General features: G+C 45.8%; 1 protein-coding gene across 25 annotated transcripts in view; it reads right to left on the bottom strand.

Annotated features, from left to right (window-relative positions):
* Kalrn (kalirin RhoGEF kinase) overlaps positions 1–21,164 on the bottom strand; it is a 598,618-nt gene that overhangs the window by 489,846 nt on the left and 87,608 nt on the right. The gene's annotated exons all lie outside the window — the stretch shown is intronic.

Genomic DNA, 21,164 nt, shown 5'->3' with positions numbered 1-21,164 from the left:
CTATTGTTTAAGTTAGACAGGACCCTTGGAAAGGGTTGTTTATCCATCTGAGGAAACCCCCACCTTAGCAGATCCCAGACCCAACTACTTTAGACTCATCAAACATCTGAAAGATGTAAGGGTGCTAGACGTATTTGTACACACACAAAAGCTCCCCACTGAGTAATTAAAATAAGCAGGATTTTAAAGATGTCTAACTCCTGAATATTCCTATCAGGCTGATGTGATAAGCCCCATAAAATGGGCAGAAGCCAAACCTGTCTGCAGAGAGGGTTCCCCCTGTCTGAGAGAAGAACCTGCTTTGAATGATAGAGTAAAAATTGCTTGCAGATGAATCTTATGAAAAAGAAATGTATTTAACTGGAAAGTAAGTATTGTACTCTGTTACATTCTTACTTTTGATGATACACGTTTGGGCTTTTTGTTGTTTTTAGTTTAGCTTGAGTGGTACATTTATTTGGAAGTTCTTTTCATCATTGTTTTGCTTTGCTTTCTTTGAGGTGATATTTTGTTATATTACTGAAGCTAAACTTGAATTCCTAGGCCCATTTGCCCCTGCAACCTTGACATTTCAAGTAGGTGGAACTATAGACATGGACCAGCACACAGAAAATCCATTTTCTAGCCAGGTGGTGGTGGCACACACCTTTAATCCCAACACTTGGGAGGCAGAGGCAGGTGGATCTCTGTGAGTTCGAGGTCAGCCTGGGCTACAAGAGCTAGTTCCGGGACAGATGCCAAAACTACAGAGAAACCTTGTCGAAAGAAAGAAAGAAAGAAAGAAAGAAAGAAAGAAAGAAAGAAAGAAAGAAAGAAAGGAAGGAAGGAAGGAAGAAAGAAAAAGAAAATCCATCTTCTAATAGAGGGCAATGTATCAATTGTCTGACCTATTGATGGGTGTTCATATCATGATACTACTGCACCTATTTTACTAGAAAAAGTCATGGACCAATGGATTTTCTATCTGGGACCTTCTGGATCTCAAATCATATCTTGGCCTTTCTTAGTCATCCATGCCTGTGCCAAGAGACTATCACTTATTTAGTATAATCAAACTCAAAGTAGTATAAATTACTCAGTGCCTCCAGACAGACGCACACACTTCTAGTCCTCTTACTTATGACAAAGGTAACACTGTAGTGCTATGGGAACGTCACAGTCTTCAACAAATGCTCTTAAGTCTACAAAAAAAAAACAACAAAAAAAACTCCATCAACAGTACAGACTACACTTCAAAACTGATTGTTGATCCAAATGTGAAAATTAAAGCAAAAATGTTTGTATTAAAATAATTCAGGACAAAGCCTTCTTAAACAGGACAGAGTATACTATCTGGAAAAGTAAAGGATGATAAATTAGATTACATTAAAATAAATAGCATTGTTTTATCTAAATATATCACAAATAGGAACAGAAGATATTCAAAATGTAGACAATTCATAAATGACGCATGTGTACAACATATAATGAACTTCCACAAATCAATAAGAAAAAAGCAGATAATTCAACCAAATGGTCAGTAAATATATAGAAAGCAGTCTCTTGACCTCATTATTACCATGGAAATAAAAAAAAGAAAGAAAGGAGTCACCCACGTGTGACATGAACACATGTGTAGTGGGAAGGCTAAAATAAAAACAAGTGACAGCCAGTTCTGTCACAGGTAATATGGGGAAGTCTCCTACCTGCGGGGGGCGCTGTAAGCACTACAGCTTTCGGGAGACTACTCCCCGGGATCTACCAAAGCTAGCATGTCTGTGCTCTGAGGCTTGGGAATTTCTGCTGTGAACTCCCAAAGTTGGATGCATACGTTCATCAATAGAAATCTATAAACCATAAATCTGTAAACGGAAATCTGTAAAACAGCAAAATGCACAAATAAGTTTTAGCATATTCATACCAAATATGGAGTAAGACAAGAAATGCAGGTGACCTGCTACACGGTATGGCTTACTCTCACAAACATAATACTGAGCAACAACAGTAGAGATGAAAATGGATCATATGTACTTTAAGATAGTTCTGTGAAATTTCAGAACAATATCTATGGTGAAGCAGTCACAGAGGTGGCTCTAGAGAGGAAGAGCTAGGGTACCAAGGGGACGCTGGCGAGGACAGTGTACTGGGGGACTTGCACGGACGGCTCTTTGCATACTGGTTGTCAAGCGTGTTTACTCTGAACAATTTCAGCAGACTTCATAGATTTGTACACTTCTCTGTATATTGTACTTCAGTAAAAAGCTTATAACATACAGAAAACATAAACATACAATAAATTTAAAGAAACAAGTGTCTGCAGGGGAAACCCTGAATACTGTGTTGTAAGTCCAAGCTTACTACACGAAACAAATCGAAAACTTCTGGTTATTCCCAGGTTTCTTTTGCACAATGAAACCTTACGTTTTGATTTATTTGTGACATATGACAGTCTTTCGAAAAGAATCCGAAGCCACAGCCTTATTTATTGAACACGAATAGATTATAGGCTCATAGTTTTTCCTGGAAGTTTTTGGGACATCAAAATTGTTCAGTTTTCCTTAGTTTACTTTTACTTTTGTCCCATGTTAATATTAAGAATTTAAGCACCATTTTTCTTGGCTAACACCCTCTCATAAAGATTAACAAGCCTAATATTTACATAACTAGCAGAGAAATTAAGCGGGGCAGAACACAGTCCACCCAGTCAGGATCTATGGACAGCTTTAGCCAGTGACTGTAGTTCAGGTCTAACAGCCTTGTGTTCCTTGGGAAGGAAAAAAAAAAGATTGAGTAATTATCTCAATAATGAAAGCCAAGAAAGATGGCCATACTACTCAGGAAAAAGAGGGGCCACAGAGACCAAGCCTGCCCCTCGTAAAATGGAGCCCAGCTGGTCAGAAAGAACTGGGGTTTCCACTCTGATGTGTTTACTGGCTTTCAGCCCTTCTGGGCAGCTTTTCAGGGGACAAGACCATTCTCACATTTGTCTAACGTCTCATGGCTTACCAGTCCTTCTAGATTCTAGTATCAAGCTAATCCTAAAAAGGAAATGCAGAAGGTGGCCGTTCTTGCTTATCATTATGATGGCGGGGTTGGGAGTGATGGAAACACTGAAGCTTCTGTGGGGAGACAAAAGGTCACATGGCCAATAAATCTCTCAAAACACAAGGCAAGAACACATCCTCTGTGCCATGAGGTCCTCTGGTTTTCTTGGGTCCTTGATAAGAACACAATCCCAAAACTTAAAGGAAAGAAAGTATTAGGAGACTAGGCAAGTTGCAATCGGTGCCTGTCCAAGGACAGGCTTCTCCTTTGGGGTCACATCTTAATGAAGCACACAGAAAGGCGTGGGTACAGTTGAGCACTGGGACTGCTTAAGTTGGTCAGGACAGCAGTGCCCATCAGACTCCACTTCAGGAAGGTTCCACCAGCAATGACGAAAACCCTTACCACCCAGGCAGGCTCTCCCACAGAGTGGGAACTGACACCTGCAGTCACGGAGATAGTGTTCTGACATCTGCTCATGGGCACAGTAGGCTTGGGTCCTTCCTGCTAGAGGTAACGCGCAGCCCATACTTCAGAGCCCAGCAGAAGTGGCTCGGAACTACAGTTGTACCTTTCACTTGACTGTGTCTCAGAGCAAGTTACTTCTCGCTCCAAGTATCAGGTTCTCCGGCCACGACATAACAATGATAAACTAGGTGTGATGGCACGGGCCATCCCAGCATTCAGGAGGCAGAGGCAGGAAGATTGTGAGTTCAAAGCCAGCCTGGGCTACTCAGTGAATAGTTTGTCCATCTCCACCTGTCTGTCTCTCACTGTTGCGCTCTCTCTCTCTCTCTCTCTCTCTCTCTCTCTCTCTCACACACACACACACACACACACACACACACACACAAAGATAATACCTACCCATAAAAGTCATTGTAAAAATAGTAAAGTATTGTGATATATAATAGGCAATAAATTTTAATCTTTCGCAGCCTTTCCATGGGGTTTCCTCTGAGTGTTTAAAAAAACACGAGATTAATATTTTGTGTCTTCCTTTTCAGATAGGATGAAAGAAAGGCATATATCATTTAAATCCATTCCATATATAAATATAGGATAATGATTTATGACGATACAATAACCTCAGGTGGTCTAATGTCAGAACCTGCCTCCTTCCCCTTTCTTCCTTTTCACACAGAATCAATCTGATTAACTCAATGCATGTGTCCCTTTCCTGGAATAGAAACTGTAATAATCTTCTCCTTAATTTCAATAATTGACTAAAGTGGCCTGAAAGAAAGCGTCAGTGTCAATTCTAGGATCACTTCGGATGGTCCCTGGACATGCGGGTCATAAAGAGAATGGTTTGGGGGTTTTATTTTTACTACATTATGCGTTTATTAGGGGGTGCATGTCACAACACAGGTGTCGAGGTTAGAGGATGACGTGTGGGAGTCTGTTCTTTCCGTCTACCATGTGGGTGCCAGGGATCCAACTCAGGTCAGCTTGGCAGCCCTTTACCCACTGAGCCATCCCACCAGCCTAGTAAGGGGTTCTTTATCCGGATTCCTAAAAGTTGGCTTCAAAAAGCAGTCTTTTCAAAGTCTATAGCTGTCCTTCTATAACAAGGTTCTGCTGAAGCTTGTAATTCTACGACACCCTCTACACCCAGACCTGGCCTGCTCTTCCAGTTGCCCCATTCCTGTCCATGGCTGCATAGTCTGAGATTCTTAAACATGAGAGAGAGAGACCTCCGCCGAAGACATTGGGTTTAATATCAAACAAGTTCAAGAATCATTTCCATTAGTTTTCTGATAGCCTTCTACTATTGACTAAATACTTCCAGCCATGACTATTTCCCTACTGAATTGCCGCTTCCATACCAGGCTGCAATGTCTTCACTTTTGTTCACTTGCTCCCAATCCCACACATATGTCTAGTTGTAGCGGTGCCTTCCAGAACAATAAAAGATGGGTAAATCTTGCCCCTCCTCCACAATGGAGGCCCAGCAATATGGAAGGAAACCATTGTGCTTCTATGCATGCCTCATTGAATCAAGTATGCAATACAAAACATTTGCTGAGAACAAACCATGTATGCAGTACTGCTATAGATGCTAAGACAGGAGGCCTAAATAACATGATATTTATAAACAAGATATTTATAATAATAAATTACATCAGGAGGTCTAATAATATGATATTTATAAACTTCTGGCTATGACCTGGCTTCTGGAATCACCCATGTCTTCTGCCCCTAGATACATCAGATAAATCCTTGATTCTTCTCTTAAAATTAGAAGACAAAAGTTGATAGGTAAGTCTAAACATTAGACCCATGTCCATTTCCTAGCTCCAGTATTGTACCATTGTTGAGTAAAGCGCTAACAGTAAGGCATGCTAGGTGAAGGCTACATGGGGCTTCCCCACGTTTCTTTCAACGTCCCAGTAATCTAATTATTTCAGTTTTTTTAAAAAAATATTAAATAGATAGATGAGATTTCAGTGACAGTTCAAAGTCTAATAAAAGGCCTAACCTTGGATGAGTCTACCCACTCCAATACTTCTGGAAATATGCATAGGAAAAAAACTGAAAGCAGAAACTTCTAGACAAAGGCTCACACTCTACTATCCCTCGGAGACCTTGTCATCCTGGGCTTCAAAAGTCCAAATATGTGTACGGCCTGCTCCTCTTTCCAATTCTGGAATATCTGGAAGCTCAATGCGTTTGTCCACATTCCCTGTCACCTGGAGGGTCTACCTGGGTGGGAGTCAAGCCAGCAGGCCTTAGAATCCAACATAGCTGATGCTAAAACGCAGGTCGCCACTTCCTAGCTGTAGTAGCCTGGGCACATAATTTTCCCTCTTCAAACCCCTGCAAAAGAGAGCTGGTGGCAGGCACTACTATCAATGTGTTGAAGAAAGAGTCATTAAATGAAGCTCACAAGAAGGCTCAGCACCCACCAAAATGCTTGTGCAGGACCCTCATGCAGGAAAAGGTCTAGGTTTCCAGACACACTCTTATTTGATTTTCAGCGTCAGGTCATCTGTCTTTTTTCCATATTCTGGAACCTCCCCAGCCTGCCGAGACACCTCCGATTTCCAGTTACTCCAACCCAGGGCTCCTCAATCTTCAATGAATTACCAGTTTGAATTTTTATGTTTTCTTTTATTTTTATTGCAATCTGTCAGCAACTAATACTGTAGGGGGAAAAATTAAATTAGCTGTTAGAGAAGTATAATTTTAAAAACAACAAACAAGCTCGAATTTTTTAATTCTTCCATTCAACAGACACGTTACTTCGCAAGCCAGTAGGATGCTTCTAAATGCAGCCTTTCCATTTCCATCCTCCTCACCATGAGCGGGCACCAAGCATTTGGCAGAGTTGTGCAGTGGACTGAGAGCTCTGCTCAGCAGCGTCTTTCTCCAGGCTCCTAAGAGTTGGGGAAAATTTAAGGACGGACCAAGCTTTTCATTCTCTGTGCTTTGCATCCTGACTTCCTCACTTAGATGTCAAGCTCTCTGAGTGCGAGGACTGTATCCACTGGACCTACCATGCGACCAGATGCCTTGTGGGAGTTTAATTAGCTGCTGACAACCTAAAGATTTAAACAGACAGATTATTTACTTTTACCTTTTCACAGTTTAGACTACTTAATGGGTGCATTCGTAAAGACCTGCCCCGGGAGAACGGTCCGTCCCTTGGCGTTCCTCCTTGTCTGTCTGACTCCCGTCTCTATTTTTTCCCTGCTCCTGGTTTCATCTCCACTTAACTGAAATCACTGCTTCTCTTCTACTGAGGGAGAAGACAGAATAATTTGCAGAAAGTGCCATTCATCAGGAAAGTCAACTTCTGGCTCGCTAGATAAACATGCAAGGAAATGGAAGAGCGTCTATTAATTTACTTCCCAGGGATACCATCAAGCTAATCTTTTGGTGTCTCTCCAACACCGGCACACGGTGGCTACTCAATGAGCATCTGTGTGTGAAGGGGCACAAGGTGCCAGCAAGTCACCTCTTCAGTCACATCACTGGCAACGTATGCGCATCTGTGACCAACATGGTACAGTGAATGGCACTGACCCAGGATGGGTTTAGGGTGCCCTAGGGAGGCTGCCTACTCTGGCTGAACAGTAAAATCACATAGAAAAACTTATAAAGATACTTATGTCTGTACCTCAGACCCAGAAACCATTTGACGTGAGTAGTCTAAGGCGTGCCCAGGGTATCCATACTTTCCATGCAACACAGGAAATTCCTGCATGTAGCAGTATGAAAAAGTACTGACTTAGAACCCACTCTTCCATATGGGGACTCAGCAGAGGTCCGTAGAATTGTGCTCAGTAGACAAATGACTGGACAGAGGGGTAAGTAGAGGGGCAAAGAGGAAGCTGGTCTTGACACTCTCCTCATACCCTTCCCCCAGCTGCTCTTCTCCCAAGGGTTAGTGTCAAGTTCCAGCTAGCATGCATCCAAGAAAGCACAAATTGGCCTCATCCTTGCCTTTTTCAAGCAGGAAACTTTGAGCTTTCTGGAAGACACACCCAGAAGGTTCCCAAGCCTCACTGGTCTCTGCTCATACAGGAAGGGAACACTTTATATCATTTATTTCTTGCTAACCTAATGACTGTTCGTCGATTGTTTTTCTTGAAGCCCCTAAGTTCAAGATGCTGTCTGAGACTGCAGACTTCCAGAGGCCAGAGGCCAGAAAGGGGGTGGGGAGGGCTGAGGTGACAGCTGCCTACTGAGGGCAGGCATAGGTAACAAACACATAGACTCCTGGATTACCCACCGTTCCATGTCAAGGGGCAAGGAAGGCTTGGCTGAACTCCCTAGCTCCATCAGCAATGTGTGCTTGGGGCTTCCCTAGCTTCTGACCTCTGCATACCTCCTGGGTTGCTGTGATTTTTAGCTGTCGCAGCCCCTCCCCACCTCACCTCCACCTCCCACCCCCCACCGTGCTTGCATGACCTGGAGGAGCCCCTGAATTTGTCATTCTCCCTCTGCATCCTGGCCTTCCCACTCCTTGAGTTGCATACTGAGCTAATTTGGATGCTGTGTGGGGATGTTTGGAAGGAGAGGAACACAGGGAAGCTGGAGAATCTGTTGTGAAATCCAACACATTTTTTAAGGTGGAAAAAAAGAAGCAAGAAAACACATTAGCTTCTGGGAAAGCACTCTCAGCCACACACTCCTCGGGCCTCCCATCCTGCCCACCTAATAGCTTTAATTGTCCAGATGATTTGTCCTACAACAGAAAATTATTCTTTCCTTTATTCAGGATATCTATCCTGCTTTTACAAAACAGTTTGAAGCTGCAGACTTCCTTGCTGAACACATACAGTGTAGAGCTTTTTAGTCATCTCTGGAAGCCTGAAGAACATCGAGACTGCTAAATTTTGCTCGTTTTATTCCCCCAACCCAGCCTGCCTGCATATTGATGATGCGCTATCGCCGGCATTAACCGGCATTTTCTGGGTAATCTTGCCTCTATGCCCAAATGGAAAAGGAAGTCTGTTTCTTAGCACTCTGTTAGGCTCTATTTGTGGTTTCCCTCCTACGATTCTTACAGTTCAGGAGCTAAACTTTGGGTTCTACTCAGGTCAGCCCTCTTGCAAGTGGTATAGCCAGGATCCAAGCCCAGGCTACTGACATTAGTGCTCACGGGAGCTCGAGCATCCTCACCTGACCGCAAGCTTTGTATAACACCAAAGAAAACCACCCAGGCCAGTCTCTTGAGACCACTTCTTTGTCAGTGCAGGACTCAGGAAGCCCCAAGTCACTCCCACCTCCCTCGTGACTTCACAAACTGTGCAGCTTGCCTGCACCGTCAGCTTGCAAAAGAGAGGGAATGCACGGTCACCATTCACATGCAGGTAGACACGAGGACACACACGCCTCTTCTTAGCACAGCTGAGGGAAGGGAAGAGGGCAGCATCCAGCCCAAAGGGGTGACCTGCGGACTATGTGAAAGTCCCTCATAACACTTGCCCTTCCCAGAATCACCTCTCAACTGCAGAGATCCTGAGAAAATGATTCATTCATTCACCATCAAACTGGTGTGCACTATACACCTAGCGTGTGCCCCGTATGTACTAAGAATTGTACCAGGGTCTGGGGACAGAACGGTGAACAAAGCAGCCACAGTCCCTGCTTTTGTTCACCATCTTCGTAAAGCCAACTGCTACAGAGGAGCAAGACGGGGGTTCCACGGCCTCTGTGTGGCGACAGAACCTCCTGACACACTACCTTAAATTTAGAGCTGAGGCACTTTTGTGGGTGGAGAAGGAGGAGTATAGGAAACCAAACTGGTTGCTATGCAACGGCGATGATTTATTCTTAGCAGGAGCAGGAAGAGCAGCATGAAGCGGGAAAGCAGCATGGCGCAGGAGTGGGTGGGGGGTGGAGCCGGGTGTGGGGGAGGCTGGAGGAGGACAGAGAGAGAGGCAAAGTGGTGCGCAGCAGTGCCGGGGCTGCACCTGCAGCCCTCACCCCAGAGGCTCTCTCAAATGGACCTACCACATCATCTGCTCTCCAGAGGCAGTTAGGAGAGTGTGGGGACAGCCCCAGGAACCACAGAAAAGCCCTTGTTTGGAAACCTGAAATTAACCTTCAGGTATAAGTAGACCTGTACCGAATACCAAAAAGGGACAAAGAGTGTAAGATTGAAGATAAGAACCTACCACCAGGGAACAGGGCTCACATGTGTAGAAACGCTTGGCCAACAATATTTCCAAAGCGCCTCCTCCAGGTTCATTGTCACCTGCAGCAGAATGGGGAGGGGTAGGAGGTGACAATATCTTACTAAAGGAATACATGTGCCAGTGGTGTGCAGGGGTAGCTTACTCATGGCAGATACATCCCTGTAACCTGGTGCCACGCATGAGACTAGCTAAGCACTGAGCCTGTTCCGGGAGACATATGACATGTGAACTCAACACATCAGGGCCTCGGGAGCCTGACCTCTAACTAGAGAGACTCATTGAGCAAGCCTTTACATGTGATGCTTGTCTTTGACACTGGGCACACACTAGTGGGTTTGGGTGAGTGTAGAACTGAGGGTCCTGTGGAACACTTGGGAAGGGCTGCCTGGAAGAGGCGAGGCTGAGAACAGTAGGGCAGGGAAACCTCTAATTGCTGAAATGGCAGGGCATCGGGAAGGCTGGGCAAGGTTCTCAAAGCTGGGGTGCAAAACGGAGCTGTACAGGCTCCATTAACCCATGCTGCCCCTGACACACCGAGGAAAGGGAGGTGTGAGCAGAGACTGACAGATACAAAGATGCTGAAAAGAAGCAAAGGAAGAGTGCTGAGTGAGGACCAGCTATGACCAAAAGGAGAGAGCAGTGGACAGAAAGAATAGGACCCAGGTGGTCAGGAACCTAACGGTATAGGAAACGGACTTTTATTTGAATTAATATATGAACAGGAAGAAAAATTGTGAAAATTAACAATTAGTGAGGCATTACAAAAAGTATCAAACAAGGTATACAAAAGTAAATCGTAATACTGTTGACATAGTGGAGGGCTGCTTCCAAGCACGGTGTCACAGGGAGTTGGACCTGGACTTGGTGGACTCAGGCTGAGGATGTGCAGGTGAGAATAAAGATTACCATTTGGGACAGGAAAAGCTTCATCTAGAAGGCAAAAGACAGCAGAGGCAGGGGGCAGACCACTCTGCTTGGAGGTGGCCTCTGTGAAGCAGTTCAGAGACGCTAAGCTGGTAGAACGCACGGCTTCAGCTGGGGTGAGGACTGCAGGCTTCAATCAGAGGCTGGGGAAGCCCGCTGACTGCTGGGTCAAGAGGATAGATGCTTAAAGAGGGAGGGGATGGAGCAGAGGGAAACAGTGACCCTCGGAGCCCAGGAAGGAACATGGGGTGGAGACAGTCAGAACTAGCGAGTGGCACTGGCCTAGCAAGAACACATGGGCTCCCAGGTAGCTCTAGAACAAACAGATAAGCCTTGCTCTCTGGGGAGAATAAAATTCCCCAAGTCTCAAGAGAACGGGGATGCCATATTCAGAATGGGAGAAGCCCAGGAAAAACAATAATGAGGGAGAGGATGGTAATGAGGCAAACCAGCTCCACTTTACAACTCTGCTTAAGGTTCCTCCAGGACACGGCGTGCAAAACAAACCGTAATTCAGCTTAAACGGGTGAGCGGTGCTTCCCAGTGCACTGCCACAGGGGACTCTCAGGACAGGAATTAGACCGCGACTCACTCCGTGTGAAACAGCTCTGGACCTCAGGACAAGCAAGGCAAGGTTGCAAGAAAAGGAGATGGGTCAGTTGTCACCCAGGGTGATGCAAACCCTCCCCTGCTCCCTAAGCCCCCAGGGAAGACAGGGCAGCTAGTCTGTGACCTGGGAACTGTATGTTCTCTTAAGAAATGTCAGAAGGATTCAAGCAGGCTCTCAGAGCCAGTGCTCAATTATTCCCACTGAGTGAGGCTTATGGGTCCAGCCTAGCAAGAGTCCACTTCCTATTTCAAGCGGCAGTTCCTGCTGTGCTATTGTGTGGACTATCATGGAGGGGGTGCCTAGTGTCTTGGTGTGTTGCAAAGGATCAGACAGTGGAGTCAGGAGGACTATGTGAAGGGCATAGCTGTTCCACACCTGGCCAAGTGTGGGAAACCCTCAACTTCTCTGAAAAGCAGACACACGCTGAACACCTGGCGCAGCGCAGGACATAGGCCATGCCACACAAATTGTAACCACCCCAGAGAAGACCTTCATTGCTATCCACTTCTTGTTGATACAGTTTGACCACCAGTATCTGCAAGCTATATTCCCTGAAACAGCGCGTGCGCACACACACACACACACACACACACACACACACACACACACAAAGTGATCTTCTTCTGCCTGTTATATGTCAGTCATGATTTACCTGATCAGCTGGTTTGGGTCACCTGAAACTGAATTTCTTCCTCAACATCTGAAAGAAATGAAGAACTCATCTATAAATACAGCCTGGAGCCCCACATTACACCTTTACCTGCCTGGCAGTGGTAGCTGGAATTTCACCATTAGAGTTTTGTTTTCCTTACATTACAAACTCTTCTATGAGAAATTGTCCACTACATTAAGCTGCTACCACTCACAAGTAAAGAGTATCATATCAGACACCTTCAGGAGCAAGCGTTTTTAACGGCTAGGAGAAGAGGTGGGGGAGGTGTGCATTTTAGGGCTAGAATCACTTACTCTTTGGGTAGGCTGTTGAAGTGTTGATATAGGAGGTCCTTCTGTATTTGTGTTGCTTTCCATGGTTGAATAAAGAAACTGCCTTGGCCTTTTGATAGGGCAGCCCTTAGGTGGGTGGAGTAGACAGAACAGAATGCTGGGAAGAAGGGAAATGTGGCAGACGCCATGAATCTCCTGCCTGCGATGGTTAGACTCTTGTCGGTAAGCCACAATCACATGGTGATACACAGATTTAATAGAAATGGGTTAATCAAGATGTGAGAGTTAGTCAATAAGAGGCTAGAGCTAATGGGACAGGCAGTGATTAAATTAACACAATTTCTGTGTGGTTATTTTGAGGATTAAGCTAGTCAGGTGGTGGGACGCAGCCCGCTCCTCCTACTACAAGGCCAGGGGAACAAGGTGTATCAAAAGGCAAGTTTCACTGCTTCATTTGGGTCAGCTTTGATCACCAGATGAGAAGGGGGGGTCACAGAAGAGACAATCCTGCCGGCTGCAAGTCCCATAAGACAATGTGGGACACAAAGTACCACAGAAGGGTCATTTCTATCTCCCACGAGAAAAAAAAATATTGGAGACCAAGGTATACCAGGAGAGAGCATGATCAGAAACCCAGAAGCATGTTGAGATGGTGCAGAACTACACGGCCCCTCCATGATCAACCTGTGCATTCCCTGTGCCCTCTCTCTCCTGAAACTCCCCTCAGGGATATTCAAATCCAAGACTTGGTCTCATTCCCACTCCTCAGCTCTGATGCCTTTGTTCCCCTGGCTTCTCTCCAACATCTCAACCCCTCTTGTGGTCCTCATTATACTGTAAAGCTTTGTCTCGCCTCTCCAGGGCACCCTCCTTGCCCGTCCTGGAGCAGAAGGACACTGTCCAGCAGGGAAGAGTGGCAGCTAGAAGGCCTGAAGCACGGCTGGAGCATAACGCTCTGCAGAAGGAACAAAGGAAGCTAAGGCACTAGAACGCCAGCCCCGGAGTGACTCAAGAGGATCACACCACAGGAAGCCCCACACGGCACAGCCCTTGGTTCTGTTTCTGAAGGAGCTTCCCTTACTCAACACATCCGCCCTGACTGACACACAGCACCCACATGGCATGCTTCTGCAGAGAACAACTCACGGGGCCGTGCCTCTGCCCCTCATTACTCTGCTCCTCAGTATCCTAGGAGATGCAGGGCTCACAAAGGGAAGAGGAGTGTTCTGAGCCCCTCAGCTGGCTCCTTAGTGCTACAAAAGGACTCTGTTGTGACCCCTGCTAAGGACATTCCTACATTCCTCTGACTCCATGAACCAATAATCTCCACAAAAGACTCCTGTCCCTTCACATCTTTAGGACAGGCTCCACGACAAACCCAGACATGGGCGATGTAAGAGAACACCACGCTACCTCTGGCTAACATCCTTTCCCCCAGCAGAAGCACCAGGAACATGAACACTATGTCCCCCATGACAGCTTTCTGAGGGCATAAGCCACAACCAGGAGATACACATGAGGCTCCTGACTCTTCTTTCTGCTAGCACCATCCCCTGCGTTCCTGTTTGCACTGGTAACTGGGGAAGGAACTTCATAGAAGGGAGAGGCATGAGGATGCACGTGGCAGGTGGAGGGGGGGAAATGCAAGAAAGGGGAGAAACTTGAGGAGATCTTTTCAGACCTCAGCATCTCCTGTCTCATCAGACTTTTCTCATCTTCTGCCTCAGCCACCACTTTAATCTTTGGCGCTGGCACTGGTATTGATTGAGATTTATCTTCTGACCTGATTCTCCATCTCAGTCCATTGCATGTGAAATACTTGGATTTGTCAGATATTCTGGGCACCAAAGCCCAAGCAAGGAAGTTGCCAAGGCAACAGAGTATTCTTTGGTACAAATGCTCATAGTGGGGGGAGGGGGCAGAGCTCAGACTCTCCATCCCCAACTCAGGTTCCCTCCTTTAGTCAGATCTAGGGGACTTCAAAGAGGAAGAGGCGTGATGAAAAGGTCAGCTAAGCTGCTATCTAACAGGTAATCCAGCAGACAGAATTTGTAGTTCTAGTTAAATGTCTAGCCCTCACTGATCCCAGAGGGCACAGCTGGAGTCAGAAAGAAGGCTTTGGGGGGGGCAGCAAGGATTGTTTCAGGGGACTCCTGAAACTGCAGGACAGACCCTGGGAACCTTGAGATGCCAGCCCATCTCACACTCTGGCCAGAGCCAATCTTGTCTCTACCTCTCTTGATCTCTCTTGATCTCCATACTTCCCTTCAGACCCATAAAAACACCAGCTCACAGGATCAAACGTCTGCATCCCCATGATGTTCAGGAAAAACTGTGCCCCTCAACCCTGCCCTTCACAGACCCCAGTGTGCTCAGAAACCCCTGGCTATGCACCTGTGTCCAACCCACACCCAGAACATCATTGCCAGTCATCTCCCTACTCTGGACTGTAGTCTCCCCTCAAAGAGAGGGGAGTTTCCTTCTTTTTCCAATCTGTAATATTAAAAAAACCTCACAATTTGCCTGGGAAGGCTCCTCAGAGATCCTTCCAAGAAGTCAATGGCAGCATCCCTGAACCAGGACTATGTTCTCAGGGTGGTCCCCCCCCCATTGCAGCTCCCAGGTTCTGAGAGCGAGATGAGAAGCCAATGCAGAACACGACATCTTCCACATTCCTACCATTCCCCTCCCCAAACGTTCCACGGCCTCCAGCATGAGCCAATACCTTGGGTGAAGACCCTGCTCCTCACCGCTCCCCTCCACTACCCTGTGCTCACTTGCATGAATCTGTGAGGCCATCAGGAACAGCCTTGCCCCACCAGGCAGCCAGGGGGACACTTGCCCTACTCTGCATGCACCAGTCTTGCTCTGTATTGTATCGTTAACAGATTTACAGGTGGTCCCCCAGCATCTGGAACAGAGATCACACTTATTATTTGTTTAGGGTTTTCCTTATTCATGCTCAGCAAAACCAAGCACCGTGAGTCTCTCTGTGCTAAACACATCCCTTGAGAAGAAGATTCCATTAGCCCCAAGTCTTTCACTTTGCTTTCTCTCCCAGTTATACTCTCCCTGCTGAGTCCCACACATCCTTCCCTGGTACCCAAACTGTCACAGCCGCTGCATCTGCCACCATTTTCCCTACTCATTCAGGACAGCTCAAGACCTCTGTCCCATCTCGGAACCACTAAGCCACATTCCCACACCCAACTTCTGGACTCCCCGTGCTGTACAAATCAGGCACCGCTTTAAGGAAAAGCATCAACATCTTTGTAATAGACACTCTGGGGCAAGCAATCTCAGGACCATCTTTTCCCAGGTCATACACTACCCTGAGCATCAGTGTCCAACGTCAAGACTACAGGAACTCATGACTGCCCTGACTGCCCCCTCCCAGCACATAGGGGCCTCTAACACCCTCAAGGCCTCCTGGCAGAAAATGGTTATTGCCTCTCCCCATGAGGAATTTCTGCCAGCCAACACTCTATCATCCTCCCAGAAGTTATCCAGACACCAAACCCATCCCCATTTCACCTTCCAGGTCCTTCCAACTGGCTATTCCATGGCAAGAGAGTGGGCCATGCTTAATGGTTAGGTGATGGATCTGATCCCAACCCCATTCCCACTCAGTGACCTTGGCATTGGTGAAATTCATCCAGCATTTGCTAACTGCCCACTCTTTTTCTAAGAGATCATGGACTCTCATGATGGGGTCCCCAGACCAGCAGCATCAGTGTCTCCTGGAAACTTGTAAGAAGTGCAGAATCTTGGGTACACCTGGACCTGGTGAACCTCAGAGGCTCCCTGTGGTTCTGATGCATGCTCAACCTTGAAGACCCCTGGATTAGCTCCTGTGAGTACACATGTATATGGATACACACACACACACACACACACACACACACACACACACACACAATCTATAATGAGTCAAGGGCTGGAAGTGTATCTCAGTGGTAGGAATCTGCCTGGCATTCAAGATGCTCAGAGTTCTGTCCCTACCACTACACACTGAAAAGTTGATTGAAAATATTAAACAGCCCTAGCTGCATATTAAAATCAGCTGGAAGGCTCTGAAAAGGACCCTAAAGCCTGAAGCCCACCCCAGGTCCATATTATCAGAACCTCTGGAGTGGGCAAACCATTACAAGGCAATGTGCTGAGAGCTAGGACTCTGTAAGGCATGCAAGGATCTGAGAAGGGAAATCAAGAAAATGGGGGTCAGAGCAGGCATCTTTACCAGCCATGCCTCCTTTCCCATGTCTAACACATGGGTGTGTTAATATGCCTCATGTAAAACTTGAGTATCCCCAGATGATGTGTGAAAATTCTGGGTGTGTGGCTGATGCTCAGGCCAGGTCACACTCCTCCTTTCACAGTCTGGGGCCCATACTGACTGAGCAAAGCAGCTGGGCCGATGTGTTCATGACCCCTATTTCCAGCACATCACGAAGAACCTACCTCCTCCCACAGGAAAACTTCATAGCTGTATAACTTGAAGAGTTCTCTTCAGCATCTATCCTGAATCCCCACTGTTCTGAATTGCTACAGCCTAGAAAACAAAACAGCCCAGGTCCATGGGAACCTCATACAACAGCTCCTAGCATAGACCCCAGGCATCTGACAGCCACAGCTCTTTTGAAAAACATCTCTATAAAGCAAATAGACAAAGGCCACGGGAGTTACACTAAGAACATGCTGTCCCATTTCTGGGCCTTCTCAAGCTCGCTCTGCTGCAGCTCTCGAGAAGTCCCCTGACCACAGGGAAAAATCTTTCAGCATCAGGCAGAGTCATTCACTACTCAGTCTTCCTCTCCTAGAATATGGGAACTTGGCAGAACATCAAGTGCAGCTACCAGCTCAGCTCCTCCCCCCATAAGGCACAGGAAGAAGTCAGCCAGTGCAAGGCATGTCCTTCAGGGGTGTCCTCAATGCTACTGAACCACAGACTGCCCCATGGCCACCTGAACTGCACATGAGCATGTGGGCTTCATCACAGATGCCCTCGAAGCTCAGTGTTTAGGCCAGCAGGGATGAAAGATGTTCTGGTCTTCTCCTAAGTACATCCTTCACTGTCCTTTTAAAATTAAATAGAAGGGGCTGGGATGGTTGGTTGGGATGCAGAACTGGTACCTATGGTGATGGCTCAGTCAGTAAAGTATCCTCTGTGCACATTATGAGGACCTGAGTTCAGATCCCCCAGAACCTGTGTAACAGACAGATGTGGAGGCACATGTCCATAACCCCAGCATGGGGGCTGGGGTGGCAGGCAGATTACTAGAGCTCACTGTCTGGCCAACTACATTTGGGAGTGATCCTCAAGGCAGGTAGTCATGCTATTGTCTACTAGGTGTGGTGGAAATGGAACTCCTACATCAAGTAGGAAAGAAGCTAGAGTGGGGGCTGGGCTTTAGAGAAAAGATTTTAAACCCCACAGTAGCAGGACAATTTTCCAAAGAGGTTGGGGCTGTCAGGAGAAAAATGGCATTTTTTATAGGTCAAGACTTTGTGGGGCCTCTAGCCCTCAGAACTCTCAGGAGGGATGTGGAATGTAGGACAAGAACAGAAGTTCCCTCCAAATAGCCATGGGAGAACAGGACAAACACAAGTGTGCCTCTCTTAGGGAGCCTTCCCAACAATCTTGAGTTGTGAGGCCCTGATTCTCACCAGACACCATAGTCACCTGTCTGGACCCATCGCCCCTCACCTTTCTCCTCCAAGTCCTGTTATGTGTTGTAGTATGAGGGCCGGCTTGTTGGAGTATCTGTCCTGCCCAGTACCCCACAGCAGGCAGGCCCCAAAGAAAATCACACACAGGACTCCATAAGGTTATAAACTGATTGGCCCATTAGGTCAGGCTTCTTGTTAACTCTTATAACTTATATTAACCCATTATTCTCATCTATGTTAGCCATAATGGCTCCGTACCTTTCTCAGCTGGGCAAGTTACATGCTGCCTCTTCGGTGGTCTGCGCAGGAGTGCTGAGGGCTTCCTGTGTCCCAGAATTCTCCTGTTCTCATTGCATCACCTCTACTTCCTGTCTGGTTTTCCCGCCTATACTGTCTGCCTGACCAATCAGCGTTTTATTAAAATATGATTGACAGAATACAGACAATTCTCCCGCACCACTTCCCTCTTTTTTTTTTTTAAACAAAGGAAAATACCCATAGTCCAAACGTTGGGCGTCAATGTGTGAAGAAGAACCCTGCCCCACATGGACAGAGTCAGAGGTGCTTTCCTTGGGTCTGCATTTTCATTCAAGATTAACAAGCTCAAGCCAGGCAGGAAGCCCGAGGGTGAAGGTGGGGATATCCTACAGACTCTTGCCACTTCCTGCTCTACCCTGGCCCTGTGTTCTCACTGCTCTCATGACGCTAAGCAAACGTGACCAAAGCGGAGCATCAATAGCATGCACCCATCAAGATGTATCAGCTTGGAGCACCAACAGACAGAGGGAAGTTTAAAGGAGAGGAGATGTGTAGAATCCACTGGCACTCAAATCAACTGCACTAATGGCACACACACACACACACACACACACACACACACACAAAATATGGGGTATTCAAATGCTAGCAATCTATAATCCAGAATAATTTATATGGTTTGTTAGGCGACAATGAGGCTTGGCTGAAGAGTTGCTACTTAAAGATTTATTGTTCGGAAGAGGTGAACATAAACTCCCTGCAGACAAAACACAAGAATAGTGGGAAACAGTCACGTGAAATGGGGATGACTTGAAACTGAGAATTGCTTGAGTGGGGAAGGCACAGAGGAAGTTAAAGCTAGGATACAAGTCAGCATTCGCCCAATGTTACAGATGGGGGACTAAGGCTCGGGAAGGCAAAGGCACTGCCTTATCTCACCGAATCATCTAGAAGAATCACCAGAGCTAGACATACGTGTCTAACAGAAGTATCTTCTAAGTATCACGAAGTACAAGCACTGTTCTTGAAAATGGAGCCCTCTTCCCGAATACCTGCTGCTGACAGGGTGTCACCTGGACCCTGCAGGCTCCTGGCAGTAACAGCTTCGATAATCACCACAGTCACCTGTTCTGCACCCTGATGTCACAGCTGTCACTAACAGCCCTGAAGCCAAACATGATTCCTAAGTCACTGCCCAAGTAGCTGAAATCACATCATGGTCTTCACTGACAGTGCCTTGAATGTTTCCAACAGGTAAGCTGTTATCAGTCTCTCCAAGGTCAAGTACACCTATGTCTTGTATTTCAGGAGCCATTTTGATTTCCCTAAAACTCTTTGATATCTTGTACTTTCATGTATGTTTTCCATGTCTTCTGGGTCAATGATTAAGGGGGCGCAAATGTCTACTGAGCATTCGTCACTGAATTTAGCCCTAAGTGAACAGGGGGACAGTGGAGCTAAGAGGTGATAATAGCAGGGGCCTCCTGGCCTCCAGACCTAGTCTCTGTTTAGAACAAGTTGAAGAAGAATAACAAGCTGAAATTCACATCAGCCTTCAGAGGCAGGAATCACAGGATGCTGTGAGCCAGGGTCTGAGGCCAATCATCTGGCTCACACTCCAGCACGACTCCCTTAGTATTTAGCATACTTCGCATGTAAGAAAGGATGACATAGTAAGGGAACAGGTTGGGTGAAATCACATATGCATGTGCTAATGGAGTCATGATCCAGATCAAGACTTACACCGTTTACAGGTACCCAAAAAGCTCCCTCAGGACCCCTTCCAATCAAGACTAGCTATTAGGCTGAGCGTGATGGCTCATGCCTTTAATCTCGGGCAGAAACAGGCAAATTAAGTGAGTTTAAGATCGACCTGATCTACAAATCAAGATCCAGGCTAGTCAAGGCTATATAGTGAGATTCTATTTCAAAATTTAAAACAATTAAATAGCCATTATTCTGACCTCCTCCACTCTGTTTTTTTTGCTTGTTCACAGTATATCAACAGTTCTCTCTCTCTCTCTCTCTCTCTCTCTCTCTCTCTCTATATATATATATATATATATATATATATATACAATTATTCAATTTAATATTGACAGAAATAACATTATTTTTCTAGTTTTGGCTGTTATGAATAAAGCTGAAGAAAGTAAACATTCTTGTGCATATTTTGTTAAATATAAACACAAATATTTGTTGGGCCTATCCAGATATATAATTATAGGGTCAAAGGTTATATTATAGGATCAAAGATCATATTAGATGCCACTAAGGTCACTATAATAATACACAACTCCATCAATACTTGGCATTATTAATAATAACTGATGATGCAGATTAATAGTAGGACATTTTCTTAGGATATGAAAAACCCTGGGGTTTGAATTCCTAGGGCCATTAAATGAATAAACAAGTGGATTATCACTGAGAAACAAGGAAACCTAGGTATCTTTCCAGATAAATGACTTTAGTTGTTAAACAGATTTTTTTAAAGTCTAACAATTATACTTTTTACATACAGTATAAGTCCTTGCAGGCCACACTGAGAAGTACAGAAAACAACCTTCCTCTGTACTAACTATCTAGGGATTACACTGTCCCCTCCATCATAGGGAAACATCATTAAAGTGTCAACAGTGCACTGCAGCTCTCTCTGGCCACCATCAGAAGAGCTTTGAAGATGGTCCAGGCAGGAACTTAAACCTATACACTATGCTAAGTCAGTAAGGTCTGGTCTTATTGGACACAGCCATCTTTACTAGAAAAAGACCATTTTTTCTAAAATGTCATGAATGGCAAACACTGTCCCACAAATAAATGAGTTATTAATTATCCCATTTAGGTTTGGGTTTTGGTGGTACTGGGCACAGAATCCAGGGCCTTCCATATGCAAAATAAGTACATCTCATTTGTTTTTATGTAGCTTTGCAAACGTTACTCGGTTATACAACAACCAACACACTTATAAAGCACATATTCTATGTTACTATGAGCTAGACAGTCTAGAATGATGATCAATATAGCTCCCTGAAGGGGGATAGGGCCCTGGGATAAATCATATGGAATGTGGTCCTCTGACT

This window comes from Myodes glareolus, chromosome 2 (assembly GCF_982192425.1).
Source record: "Myodes glareolus chromosome 2, mMyoGla1.1, whole genome shotgun sequence".
Lineage (NCBI taxonomy): Eukaryota > Metazoa > Chordata > Mammalia > Rodentia > Cricetidae > Myodes > Myodes glareolus.
Note: the sequence above shows the minus strand (reverse complement) of the source record. Positions and strands in the feature narration are given on the sequence as shown.